This window comes from Callospermophilus lateralis, unplaced genomic scaffold (genome assembly GCF_048772815.1).
Source record: "Callospermophilus lateralis isolate mCalLat2 unplaced genomic scaffold, mCalLat2.hap1 Scaffold_83, whole genome shotgun sequence".
NCBI lineage: Eukaryota > Metazoa > Chordata > Mammalia > Rodentia > Sciuridae > Callospermophilus > Callospermophilus lateralis.
In genome coordinates this window covers 3,328,879-3,343,614 of record NW_027516368.1, presented here as the reverse complement: position 1 = coordinate 3,343,614, position 14,736 = coordinate 3,328,879, and the positions used below count along the sequence as shown (strand labels likewise).

Here is a 14,736-nt window from a genome sequence, read left to right as displayed (position 1 = left end):
CCTTCCTCCTCCCACCTCACGGGGAGCAGCACCGGGAGCTAAGGCCCGGGCTCTGAGGGAGGGGATTAGAAATTCCGAAATTAAATGTATCTCCCCAGGGTATGCTCCCCACAGCTCGGACCAAATTAAACGCATTAAAGTTCATGGGGGGAAAAGCTGTTTAGAATCAAAGGGGAAAAAACTAGTCCGAAGGGAAGAGAAGCAGAACCCGAGGAGGGAAGAGACCAGGGTAGAGCAGAGCAGCTGCTCCGCAGCCGAGCTCCTTTCCTGGATTATTCCCAGTTTGGTAAGTCACCGTCACAACTACCAAAAAATAAATAAATAAATAAATAAATAAGGAAAAGAAAGAAAAGAAAAAGTTCTTCTGACAAACTCCGGTACTGGCACCTTCGGCCCACTTGCCCCTAGCGTCCCGCCGCAGCCCAAGCGCATACCCTTGGCGGCCAGATCCAAGGCAGCCGCTGCAAGCACCCCGGCCCCCTCTCCAGCTCGGCCTGACCAGCTCCCGCCCGGCCCTTTCCCTCCTCCTCCCCATTCTCTCCCGCCCCTCCCCCTGCCTAGCCCTCTGGTCACGTTGGAGGATGTTTTTTTTTTTGGAAGAGCTTCTGGTACAATATGGAGCACCATGGGCTGCAATTTCACACTCCACAGCACATTCCCCCCAAAGCTACTTTCTTCTTTTTTTTTTTTCATCTAAGAAAGACCCCCTAATTTCTGCTTCCTCGCTCTCTCCCTTGCTCCCTCCCTCCTGCTCTTACTCTTCTTTTCCCGCTTTTGTTCCCAATATTTGGGCACCCCGCGTGAAGCCCAGAAGGCCTGACTCCCGCCTGGCCCCGCCCGCCGGGACTGTTGGTCCTGTTGAGGCTGCGCACGTGCTGGGCTTTTATCCTCCCTAGCCCCTCCCCCTCTAACCCTGCTTCCCCTCACTAGAGGTCCCTGCGATCCGCCGGACCCTTCGCAGTCCCTTTGAGGGGCAACGACAATGAAAGCCACTTGGCCACCAAAGCGGCCTTTTAGCGGCACGGGTCAGCCAGGTGGCTGCCGCCTGAGGGCCACTGGACAAGGAGGCTGAAAAATAGTGAATCCAAGAGAAATCTGGCCAGCAGGGAGGGTAGGAGAGGAGGGCCCACATCAAAGAACTAGATAGATGAGTGTGTGTGTGTGTGTGTGTGTGTGTGAGAGATGTGTCAGAGAGATCCTAGTCCTCCTGGCTCAGACCTGACACCGCCTGTCCCCCCTCCCCAGACATGCATGGACCTCTGTACAGCTAAAGGGATCACTCATTCCACAGCCTACAGGAAGGACCAGCTGCCCCTACAGGCATAGTCCCTTTTCTTCTTTATGCCTCAGTTGTTTCACCTGTAAAATGGGGATACTTGTCTACTCTATGGAGCTAACCAAAAGGCATTTTGAAAAACAAACATTTCTATAGTAGATTAAGGAACAGCTTTTTGAATCCTTGGCCTTCCACAAAAAGGAAAAGGAAGGATCTGAGAGAGGTGTTTTCCATTGAATTCCAATTCTGTAGAGCTTTCTGGGGACTCTTGCTGCAGACCTTTCCTGTGTTCTTCTCTTTTGGATCTTCCCTCTTTTCCTTTTGACTATACTCCATCCAGGTTTATCACTCTGCTTTATCCTTCTTGCCACTCCTTGGTTCCCACTTTCCTACCCCCCTCCACCAGCAGCTGGAGGATCAGTTAAATTCCTCACACACACACACCCAACCGCCAGGTTAATTGCGGCCTGAGGCGCGGTCCCCTTCGGCCAGTCCTCCAAAACCTCTGGGAGGAGCTGGGCCATTGACTGAAATCCCGTTGGGTCTGGTTGCAAACAATGAGAGTTGGTCCTCCCAGGACTTGAAGTCAACTTGCCAAACACACAGGGGAGATGAGATGGTGGGGAGAGGCCTGGCAGATGGGGGAGACAGAACGGCTGGAGAGAGAAGGAGGAGAAAGAGGATGTGAAAGGGACAGGGACGCTAAGGGAACTGAGAAGGCACCTGTATCCGGAAGGCCTGAAGAGGCTGCTTTGGGCAAAGCCAAAGTCCCCACCGAGCCAGCTCCCCTCCCCTCCCGGAGCTAGGGTGAGAAAGTCGGACCCAGGCTGAGTGTTGGTGGAGAAGTAATGATTAACCCTCCTCTCAACCGGGCCGAGCCAGCGGCCTGACTCGGCAGCGGTCGAGGGATGTAGTGAGGGCGGATCCGAGGCGACCCTAGCGCTATCAGCCACCGCCACTGCAACAGTGGGGACTGCGGAGGGAGGGGACAGACAGCATCAAGAGGCAGCCAAAAGGGATCGGAGTGCAAGGCAAAGGGATCGCAACTGCGGGTGTCAGGAAACCAGGGAAAGCGAAATAGCCACAGACAGTACGTAGGGAAAGTAAAGGCCAAATGCGGGCCTGGGCGCGGGGCTGGGCAGCGCTGAGGAATAGTTGGAGAGGGGCGGGAGCACCGGGGCTGAGTTTCCCCAGAGTTGGGAGCAGACACCAAATCTACCATCTCGGATCCTTCCGCAGCGCGAGCTCCCTCCCTTCCTCCTCTCCCAGCTGCTGTTTGGACGCGAGGAGCAGGCCTTGCGCGTGCCAGAGCCGGGAGCGGGCAAGGCAGGGGGAGACCCGCCTTCGAGACAGGGAGGCCGGCCGAAGAGCAGGGCCGCCCAGGCGAGGACAGGCTGCAAGGTGGCTGGAGACAAAGGACCGGAGCGAAGGGGAGAGGGGACACCGAGTCAAGAGGGGCTGGCTGAAACAGGGAGAGGCCCAAGGAAAGGGGGTCTCTCAGGGGACCCGCCAAGGTTTGTATATTCCTGCCTTCTCTCACGTCCAGCCTAGAGCCAGGACGCCCTGGGGGTTCTTGGCTCGCCGTTTGTGGCCTGGGGTTGGGCTAGGGGTGTTGCTGCAGCTATGGGGGCCGTGTAAGTGTGCATGCGTGTGTGAGCGCGAGTGTGTGTGTTCGCACGCGACCCTTTGGGCAGGCGAGGGAAGGGATAGGGAGGGGAGGGCCGGGCCTTCGCTGTAGGGTTAGACCCCTGCCCCAGGCGACTGCAACTCTCTGCCCTCCACCCTCCGGCAGCCAGAGATTCCCCGCACTTGAAACAAAAGGCCTGAAGTGAATCATTCAGGAGACAGGGCAAGAAAAAAAAAAGTGCCTTGATTTGAGATTTTAAGGGTTACCCGCATCCAGAATTATCGCTTAACTTTCTGTAACTGTTCCTAGAAAAGAAAGGGTGCGAAATAAATCTGGGATATTAGGTCCAGGCCCCGTAGTTTGTCCTGCCACGTCTAGACCTGCGGTAGGGTCTAGACCCGCGGCTAACGAATATGTTGAAGAAACTGACTAGTGGAAGAATACTCTTGCAATTTCTAAATCAATTAAGGAGAATTTGGAGGCAGCGCATCTTTTGGTGAGGGGATGGTGTGAGTGTGTGTTTAAAGTGTTGAGGGTGCATAAAAAGTATGTGAGGGGGGTGGCCAAGGGTGTTTAGGCAAACAGCTGTGTTCCAGGCGGGGCTGAGCTGGGAGCCAGGCCCCGCATCCAGCACCTCCCCCTCCTCGCTCTGCCCTCAGCCAGGCTGCTTGGAGGCCAAGGCCTCCTCAGCCTCTTCCAGCGGGGCCGCCAATCAATCCTGCAGGTCAACACAGCAATTAATAACGGGGTGAGGAGGCCTGGCAAAAGAGGGCGGGAGGCATCTGGCTGTGTCTCCCCCAGGCTCTGAGGACCCGGCAGCGGGACCAGGGAGAGGGAGGGGTCTCTGAGGGTAGAAAGAAGCCTGGGAAGTCAGCGTGAGTCATAGAGTGGGTTCAGAACCCCAGGAGGGAGAGGCAGAGGAACAGCGACGGGGAGCCAGAGAACCAGAGAGCCACTGGGACAGATAGCGGAGAAAAATGGTGGACATAAATAAACGTCTTATTTTTATGGCTCTGGGGGTACAGGCTACACTATCTGAAGACCACAATTGACCTAGTTACTGAATCTCTCCCCTTTCCCCTTCCTTCACCCTTTCCTGATGGTTTTCGCAGCTTAGAAACAGGCTCAGCGAGACCAAATAAAACCCGCATCCTTCGCAAACCTGGCTGTGGCGGTTGCGCCTGGGTGTCCGGCAGGCAGGTTGGTTAGTGCGTGTCTGTCGCTGTCATTTTGAACTCATGGGGAGGGACCAAAAAGGGCACAGGGCCAGTCCAGGGGACAGGGCCCCCAGGGAGTGGTACCCCGGCCAGACGCGGCTTTGGTAAAGAACAGGGAAGGGGAACCGGAGCAGTGAAGAGAGAAAGAAGGCGGCGAAGGGGCGAGGGCGGAAGACCCTGCGGCTCGGCTGGTGGGGGGCGCCTTAACCTGAGGGGAGATTTCCTCCTCTCCAACACCGCCCTGCCTCCGGCGCTGCTCCGCGGCTCCTCCCCGCCCTTGCCGAGCTGCGCCTGCCAGAAGTGGGAGCCCCTCTTGGGGAAAGGAGGGAAGGGAACCGGAGTCTGGTATGCAGGCTTGTCCTACGGTCAGGGGTCAGGATAGGCACAGGTTCCCCGGGTATGCGGAAAATGCCCTGGTCTCTTCTAAAGTATCCCAAGTAATTGAGGATGAGGACCCTGACACTTGCACAAGGATGTCCCCATGCTCTGCCTCCTTCTTCCTGGGGAGGGGGACTCCACACAACTGCTGGAAGACTTGCTGAGACTGGGAACCCACTCCATGCACCTCAGGCCTGCCTAGAGGGAAAATAGAAACGTGGTAGTTCCAGGAGTCTAAGCAAACCGGACAGAGGAAAGGGCATCAGAAGGCAAAATATATTCTGAGAGAAAGAAGAAGAGAGAAGCCCTGGACAGGAAAGGAAGGAAGGGGGAGAGAGGTTCCCAGGAAGACCCAGCCATTAGGTCTGTCCTTGGGCTGCATATTTATACGGTCGAGGGGGTGCACAGATGGGCTCTCAATTGAATTCCATCTTCAACACCATCAGAGATTGATTTTGTACTCGCTTTTAATTTTGCCATAATTAATTAGATTATTACAACTGTTTGCTATTGATCTCCCTACTTAAACCTCTGTTGCAGAGGGTCTGCCCACAGCCCTAAAAACCCAGGAGGCCACAGTTTACACTTCTAAAGGCCCAGGTTCTTCCGGTCAGGGCAAGAACTGGGAGGAGAATGGGGACAGCCCAATCAAGAAGCTAGAGCAAGGGTAGTACTGGGGGGGGGGGGCGGACATGCGTTATCAGCTGAAAAAAAAACACAAAAAACGGGAACTTGAGCTGGGTGAGTGGGGAGGGGAGAAATGAGATTTGGGAAAGGTGAGGAGTGAGGCTTTGACCTCTATGGAAGTATTTGGAAAACTCTGGAAACCCAACCCAGCCCTCTTCCTTCCCACCAATCCCAAACTAAACTTGGGTTCTTGGCTTGCTACCCCTACACTACACCAGGACACCTAATGGGCAGTCAAAGCTGAGTTGGCAGGCCTGGGGGTGGAGGAGAGGAGAAAATCAGCCTTCAGTCAGCACTTGAGTAGACAGTTTCAGATTCTCCTCCCTATCTGGGTCCCCTAGGGTGCCATCTTTTCCCTAGGCCTCCCTTGAACCTCTCCTGATTTGGAGGGCAGAGCCTCCCCTCCCCCCCCCACCCCATAGGAGCATCAACACTAGTGCTCGTAATCATATACAAGACTCTTACAAGTGCACACAGGTATGTGCACTCAGTGTTTCCTACCCACTAGCATAGGCACAGAGGCCCACACTCACATCTCCCTTCCCACTAGAAATTAAGGCCTTCCCAACACTCTCAACTTGGAGGAAGTTGGGCAAAATATATATGCTCTGAGAAAAGTTGAAAGATCAAGTCCTAAACACCCAAGAGGAAGGAAAAACCAAGTACTCCAAAGACGTATGAGAAGTTGTAAGACTAACGTTTTCTGGGTGGAAAGTTTTCATTAGAAGATTTAGAGGACACCGGGAGGGAAGGCCCTGGAAGTCCCAGGGGTGAGAAGAGTCCGCAGGGATTCTGTCCCCAGCCCTTACGGTACAGCTGGGTACCAAGCACAGGAAAGAAAAAAGAGTGGGATGCGTTCTTGGTTTGGCCGCCAGAAGCCCTCTGGTGCTCCCCGCACCCTTGCCCGAGACGCTGACCAGTCTCTCCTCGCTCTTACCTGCCCGACCCGCATGCTGTTCCATACTCTGCTCCCGGCCGCCTGGGCCTGGCTTCCCGGCTTCTCTGCGGCGGGACAGTGCGTCTTGCCTTGGCCGCCGCTGCCCGGAGATCTGGGATCAGCCACCCAAGACCGAGCGGCTCAGATAACCCAGGCTGCCCGCCGCCTCGGCGGTGCGCTTGGCTTGCGCCCGCGCTCACCCAACCCGCGGCGCCGAGGCACAGCAGCCAGCAGAGGGGCTGGAGCCCCGGGCTCTCCGCCTCGCGCACATGCGCGTACACGCGCGCAGAGGCCCCCAGCCAGCTGCAGGCACCCTTGCTGCCTGAGGCGCCTAAAGACCGAATCCCGGGTCTAGACGCCTGCACACCCTCTCACCCCACCCCCTCTTCTTCACTGTCACACGGTCCCCTTCAGTATACAGCACAGGGGCGTCCTCGCTCCCCAACTTTGTGCTGTAACCCTTCCCCAGGACTCTGGGCACTCTCCCCATCCTACTCTCTGGACCATCAGGTTCCACTGCCTGTCACGCACCTTCAGGTCTCAGGCTCAGTCTCCAAGATACAGTAGTGCTCCAACTTTCACAGGCCGTGCAGTCGTTCCCAGAGGTCCCTGTCACCAATACATTCATTGTGAGCTGCTCAGGAAATCCTTCATAAGCTCTCCCACTCTGAATCACTTTTCTTCTTATTTTTTTAAAACAATCAAACGAAAAGAAAAAGTACTGGCTTCCTTGCGTCTGAAGAGATGAGGAGGACCAGGGAAAGAGGAGGAAAGTCCCATCCCTCTCACACTCATTTAGACTGCCACTTGAACATGCCCTTCTACCATATTCTGGAATCCCTTACCCTAAGACTCCGGGGCCCTTGGACTCACACCCACTCTGAGCACACTGATGTTTTAATCCCTTTCAAAAGTCCAACCCTATTCCCTACACCAAACCCTCCCAATCTGAAATTTATAACTCTTACACCTTGGTCTAATTCTCCTTCAAACCTTCCATACTCCACTTTTTTTCATAGGTACCAGCTTGTAGTCCTTCCTACTTTTTTACACACACATACACCGCTCTCCATACCGTTTCCATACCTATCCTCTCCATGGTCTCCCTATTCATTTGTTCCACTTTATTCTGCCACCCACTCCAAGAGGTTGTCAACTCTGAGAGGTTGTCAAGGAAAATGTGGGGTAAGCCCATGTGCAGACAGAGGCCTGTGGCTGGCTTTAACTCTGTCTCTCTCTTCCTCTCTTTCTACACACACACACACACACACACACACACACACACACTGGCCCAGAAGACAGGTTCTAAGGCAAGGGGTGGAGCTCAGGTTCACAGGGCTCACAGGCCCATTTCCCTCAGGAACTGAGGTTGTCTCCTGGAACTTCAACTGAGCTTCTTCTAGAAAGATTATGCATCTACTAACAGGAAGCTCCAAGGCAAAACTTGTATCATGGTTCCTTGACTTAAGTTTTAAAAAACCCTTCCCACAGGAACATGACTCTGCCATTTCAGACAAATCCAATCATGGTCAATTGTCACCTGACCAATTTTGTTTTTAAACAGTGCTGGGGATTGAAGCCAGGGCCTCCAGAATGCTAGGCAAGTGCTCCACCACTGAGCTACACTCTCAGTCCCATCTTACCAGTGTTTTAAAATTTAAAATGTTAGACCTCGGTGTTTTTTTTCTCTTTTTTATTGGTGATTTCCCAACCCAAGTGCATAAAAACAAAACGGTTTTTTTTCTTTTTGTTATAACTGAACAACATTTCCAAGGGCAAGGATAAGAGAACAGCATTAATAAATGAAACTTTAAGCACACACACATATAATTATCATGTGGTCATTCCATTATATACACATGAGAGGATCACACATAATTAGTATCTCATTGTCACCTATTCAGAACCACACCCAGTCCCACACAAGGGATGTGACCTGACCATACCTCTGCACAGCTGTTTTTGCCTTTGTTTCTTCTTCTCTAAAATAGTGATAATAATTTCCCTTTCCCTTTTCAAAAGTTTCTTGGGAGAGAATGTGCATGCACCTGATTCATAAAATGTAAGGTATGACCATACGTAACAACAGGTGCTCTTGACAGAGACAGAAACTGAGACCCAATGTCCTTGACTTGACACATAGGGAGGTACCTAATTGGGAACCAGGTGTTTTGAACTGGGGACACACACACTCAGCTTAGTGCCTCCTGCTTGCTCCTGAGCTGTCTGGTCACAGTTACCTGAACACAGGGCCCAGGGTTGGGGCAGTGCCAGGACCAGGGCCTGGGCCCAGGGGAAGGCAGCTGAGGCCATTGTGCTAAGCAGCCTGTCGCATACCAGAGGGACTATGAGGAGGAAGGAAACTTCTTTGCTCTTGGATCTGATACTCTTTCTCCAAAGCCAACAAAGTGATGCTACAATGTTGAGCCCTATATCTCAAGCCCCTCCAGCCTCCTCCCTTGGACTGTGCTTCTCTTTGTCTCCTAGCCCTCACCCCTGTCCCACACTGTCTCTGGAGCCCTTTTGCTCATTGCCTGTCCCATTGATTGAAAGTCTCTCTCAGGTTCTCCAAGGAATCCCAGGAAAAATGATCCGCCAGCCTATTGATTCTTCATTAGAATTACATTTTCACGTGTGCTAAATTGGTTTTAAAAGCTTTTTCTTTGTTATTGTCTTGTCAGACCCTGTGGTCCAGGGCAAACCAAGTTTAAACATTGTGGCTTCTTAGGGGGAAAAAAAATCACCACGGCTGGGTCTGTGATTACTTACTTTTCTGCCTTATTGTTGTCATGATGACAATTGTGATTTGGTTTAAGTATCTTTAAGAAAAGGACCCTGTAGGAGACTACTCAGGTCAGGCTGGAGCTGGCTAGTGAGAAATTTGAAGCCCCTGGAGGAAAGACATCAGCGCAATTTTTCGTTTACTGAAATTAAACTTAGCACTTGAACTTGTATCAATTGCTTCTGGGACAAGAGGAAAGGCAAAAGTTTAAGAAATCATTTTTATTTCCTTATTCCCCTCCCAGAAAGAATAGAGAATAGAAAACACAGCCCCACTTATTCTAGCTCTCTTCTTGCTCCTTTAAGTAGCTGGTGTGTGTACTTGTGTGTGTGTGTGTGTTTTCTACCAGGTGCAAGAGAGTGGCCACATCTCCTGCTTTTAGCAGGGCAGAAGCCCAGTTACTAGGATACTGGTAAACATTATACTCTGCACTGGCCAAGGAGGAGAGAATATAAATAAGGGGGAAGAAGAGGGAAGAGAGAGGCAGAGATGGGTAGAGTAAGGAAAAGAGAGACCCAGAAATGCATGGATTCTAGCCCCAGACTGAGGGGTGGGGAGATAAGAAAGAGGGAGAGAGAATCCGGGACAGTCTGATGGACAGAGGCAGAGAAGCAAAGGTCAGAAGAGGACAGGAAAGAAAGGAAGGGAAGGAGGGGCAAAGGGAAAAGGAAGGAAGATTACATCAGAAGAAAAAAAGGGGGGAAGGAGAGACCAAGGAAAGGAAATGCACAGAGGAAGGGAAAGAGAAAGGAAAATAAGAAAGGGAAAGAGGAGGCAGAGAACAAGCCCCAGGGAGCTCCCAGCCTCTGCAGCCTGCCCTGCCCCCAGCCCCCTCCTCCCTCTGGCTTGGCAGCAGGCAGGCCCTGCCGGAGAGTGGGCATTGGTGGCGACGGAGCTGAGGCAGGAGAGCCGAATGTCTCCGTGATGTGTTTATCCCCTAATCAGTTCATTAGTTATAAACAACATGACATTAGAAGTTAGGAGGCAGTTGATATTAATTTTTATTTAACTAGTTGATGTTTAATCCGTCATGCCAGGCTGGGTAGCAGCGAGAAAGATCTTCCTGACACAAAATCAGTTAGAACTTCATAAGGCGCAATCAGTGTCCGCGCATTGAAACAAACAAGAGAGACAGAGACTGAGAGACACAGAGAGACTGAGGCAGCCCCGCCAGAGACAGAGACAGAGTGACGGGTGGGGAGAGACATAACCCAGGGAGAAGGCTGGGGGAAAATCAGCTAAGAAAGGCTGAGAGCCGCAAGATGATGGCTTGGCAAGGGACTGGCAGCCCTGAATTCTCGCTCCAAATCCAGCAGGGTCCTCAACGTAACAATCAGGGACGCCAGCTGGCCCCTGGGAAGGCCCGGGAGGGGCAGCGGAGAGGTGAGGCCAGGGCCCCATCGAGGCCACTCCAACTACCAGAGCCTTTGAGCGAAGAAGGCGTCCAGTGTCCGGAGGCCTGGCGGGTGGCCAGGGGCTAATGTACCAGCAAAAGGAGGCTCCAGCCCTCTCCCGGGTCTTGAAGCTGAGAACCTCCTCCCTCTCTGCTTCAGAAAGAGCAGGCCTGGCAAGAGAGGAACGGAAAGGAGTTTGTGTCCAGCCACTCAAGTTGGACAAAGTTTGAATCAGTACACTCAGAACAGAGTGTCTGTGCGTGCGTGGGCTCCAGGGTGCTGGCAGTGGGCAAGGGGAAAGTCTGGGTGTTCTACAGGTCAGAGAGGGCTTTTCCTTGAGTTTGCCTATGGCTTCATGAGCGTCCCTCCGTGTGAGACTTGGCGCAGGCTGTTGGCTGTGTGCTCCCGGTGTGGCCTCACTGGCCCCAAGCCTGAAGTCTCCGGCTTGCATGGGCTAAGCGCCCCCTCCCCATTCAACTCCGCCCCTGACCAGGAGCGTTCGGCTTTTTCCACCTTCCTCCTTTTTCCTAGTTACTTTGTACATAGTTGTTTCACTGGAAATGCCTTTAATCAGGTCAGAGATCCTAGAGTTTACCAACCCACAGCAGTTATTTTCCCTTCAGCTCTTTTTTTTATGATACCATCAGGTATTGGGAGAGTCTACCAATTATGTGTCAAGGAGTGAGAAAAAGTGGGAAAATATTACTTCCTGCTAAGAAATTGTCATTTGTGATTTGAAAACAAGCTGAAAACCTCTCTGAACTGGCTTCCTGCCCAGGAGAATCATTGACAAGGGAAGAGTCGCCTTGGGTTTGGATTTTCTATTCCCTATGAAGCACTTAAGACATACCTGGGCTTTCATTAGGTTATAGCTTCCCTGCACTGTGTGGTATGTGTCTATGATGAAGGATTGATCTTTCCTTAGCATGAATCCAGAGACTCGTGTGGTCTGAAAAGGAGACACCTCATGGGGTGACTTCTTACCTCTGGAATTTCTCTGGCAGCACCTCTGTAGGTCATCTTTTTTTTTTGAGTGGCTACTTTTGTTCTTTGGAGCAAAACTTGCCTTCCTGATGCAGTTGTTCAAACCCTCTGTAAATGAGATAGAGATGACCTTTCTAAGTGCATTTCCTGCCTCCTCTAAACATTCCCTGTACTCCAGTCAGTCCTCAATGTCTTTCTTTCTTGGCTGATGCCATTTTCTCTCCCCAGTAATGACATTCATCTAGAAAAATGTCACCACTCCCACAGTGTCTTCCTTCCTAAATGCCTCTGACCTCTTGTGGCATTTTAGCTGTTCCTTTTTGTGTGTGACACTAATAATTTTCTGTTCTATGCTGTAGTTTGCTATGTGCCTGTCTTATTTCTCCTAGAAGCATCTAAGCTTTTTTGCAAGCAAGATTGATAGGATTCTGACTATTCTTTCTACTCCTTCGATGCCCAGGACTTTGCCTGTTTTACACAATAAGTGTTATGCAGGAGGATGGATAAACTAGAGTGGATCTTTAGTTGAAAATCTCTGTGCCAGTAATGTTAGAGGATGAAACTACTTCCATTTGGGGACAATTTTAGTTGTTAGGCATTCAGAATTAAAAAAAAAAAAGTGTTGTATATATCCAGGGTATCTAGAGTCAGCAGCCTTCCACAGACAATGAAAACATCTGCCCAGTCATAATCAGATGAGTTTCCTGATAGGTTAAACATGAATTCATCCTTTGATTTTGCAATTCAGTGATTACAAAATTACCTGTACACCATGACTTTGTCTCTTTTTAAAAGCACTGTATCAAACCCAGTAATGCCTCCCTAACATTCTTTTATAGTCTTTTAATTTGGGGATAACTTAGCTAAATTTGTAGTTGAAGTTTAATCACGTGGAACAAGTGTTTTATGACCATCACTGTGGCTGTTCTGTGTGTTAGACTCTGTCCATTCTCAGATTTGTCAGGAGCACTGTGTGAGGTCATGCAGAGTATGTGCTGTCTGGTGTGAGAATGTACCATGACGTGACCCTGGGAACAAGCCGTCTTAAGCTGTAAACTGTACATTTGGACAGCTGCAAGGAAATGATAGTCAGGGACATACACTTGCAATTTGTAACTGTGGACGGAGATTTCTGGGCTGCTATAACAAAGTACCACCATTTGGATGGCTTAGAAAACAGAAATATATTGTTTCACAGTTCTGAGGCTAGAATCTGGCAGGATGTGTTCCTTCTGGGGGCTATAAGGGGAGGATCTATTCCAGACATCTCTCCATGGACTGTAGATGGCTGAGTTTTGTTTTTTTCATTGTGTCTTTTCACATCACTTTCCCTCTATTGATGTACAGATTTTACCTTTTTTATAAGGATATTATTCATAATGGATTAGGGCCTATGCTAACGACCTCATTTTAAATTGATTACCTCTGTAAAGATCCTGTCTCCAGATAAGAACACATTCTGATGTATTGTGGGTTCTGACTCAAAAATATCTCGTTTTTGTGGGGCTGGTGGGTGAGGAGAGAAACAAATGAGCCCATAAGAACTCCGTGTTCATGACCTTGGAGAGCTCACTTTGAATCCCCGCTATGCTGCTAGCTGTGTCCTGATCAGAGGGTGGGCCTGTGCCCCAAGCCACATTTGATAGCAAATCGGGCTATTCTGGAATAATGGATAGGGCTATAGGCAGGAAAGGATAATGTGGTATCAATCAAGAAACTGAGGCAGAAACTTTGATTGTAGATTAGGCCAGGCCTTACTCCACATTTTCTGATAATGGTACTATGATAGGCTGATTTTCAGCACCATTTACTTCAGGAAATATGTGTGTCTGGAGGGGATCTGGTACAATCTGGATCACTTCAAAAGCTTTTCTATTTGAAGAGCCTGCCCAGCTCTGAGGAGTTGGGAAGAACAGGAAACTACACATCCACGGACTCTTGTGACAATACCACAAGACACAGAGACAGCTTCCCATAGATCTACAGATGCTGCCCGTGCTACAGGAAATTCTTGTGTAGCCCTGATTAGTCTTCCAGACATCCTGGTAGTCTCCACCTAGGTGTCATAAAAAGCTTGTAGTGTTGAGAATACCATAGCTGGCTTTTGTGGAGATATGACTGTGCCTTTACCACCTCAAAATGCCATGTAATGTAAGTGGAAATTTATAACACACATGGACACACAGACACACACATTGCACGCATGGAGACATTTGGAATACACACACACACAAACACACACACACACACACACACACACACACACACTACATGTTTTTTCCAGAGGGTCACGTGATCCAACAGGGAGGAGAGAGATTTTAAGTTATGAAATAAATATTTATTACCCTTCTGGGGAATTGGGGCACACCACTGCATCCTCCGGAATCTGTCAAAAACTTTGATCACCTTGCCCAGTGGCACCGCCTTGTCCATCTCAAATTTACAGACTTCTCCGGACTCCTTGGCCAAGGTGGTTCTAGATAACCTCATGGCATTGGACTTTCTGTCAGCTGGGTGAGGGAGAGTTTGTGCTATCACTAATACCTCCTGCTGCATTTATATCACCACCTCCTCACAGGTGGAGACCAGGATTGAAAAGATCAGGCAGTGAGCAACCTGGCTACCACAGACCCTGGACCACCACACATCCATTCTGGATGGGATGGGGAATAGGCCTCACTGACTGGTTCTCTAGCCTCTTCACTTGGATACCAAGAGGTATTAAGTCTATTTTACTGGGTCTTCTCTACCTCATTCCAAGTACCCTTGTCATAAATGGCCTTGTGAGTGTGTCATTCCATTTACTGCTCTGATGCTGTTCCTCCCTTTGCAACTATGTCACAAAAACCCAGAAGAGAGAATGGCTACAACAAGTAGAAACCTTCCATTCTGCAGACTCACTTCAGCTTCCCTTTTTGACAGGAAGTAGCTTGGAGATGTCATTACTCACTTTCCATAGAAGTAGAAGCTAGAAATTGACAGTGGGGGAATGTAACAGGGGTTCATTTGATGCTTTGATGACTATATATCCCTTACAGCTTTAAAACAAATGATTTTTTTTCCCTGACTCTCTCCTCCCCAAATTTCTTTTTTCTAACCTTCTTCTCCCTGATCTTCTCCTTCCTGATGCCTCCTCTCTAATATCATTTCTCCAAATTTCCTCTTTGAAAAACCTCTGCTCCCCATGATGGGCAGAATCACAGGCTCCAGGACAGGAGTCCCCAAGACTTGCCACCATCCACCAAGATTAGTTCTCTTGAGTGGTTTCCTTGGTGCTTTACAGAGATTCAGTCTCTTTCCTTGGAGACTTGATTCAAGAGAAAGTTTGGGACATATTAAACTTTCCTTCTCAAGTCAAATGGTTAAGCACAGAGAACAAAGGTAGATAGTTAGCTGGGGAGTGGTCTTTGAGAAAAGAGTCAACACACTGGTCCTCCTACCCCATCCTTCCAAT

The 14,736-nt window shown here is 50.1% G+C and overlaps 1 pseudogene; it reads right to left on the bottom strand.

Moving 5' to 3' along the window:
• Nucleotides 1–2,221: 2,221 nt before the first annotated feature.
• LOC143641038 (leucine-rich repeats and immunoglobulin-like domains protein 1) overlaps nucleotides 2,222–14,736 on the bottom strand; it is a 113,523-nt pseudogene continuing 101,008 nt past the window's right edge.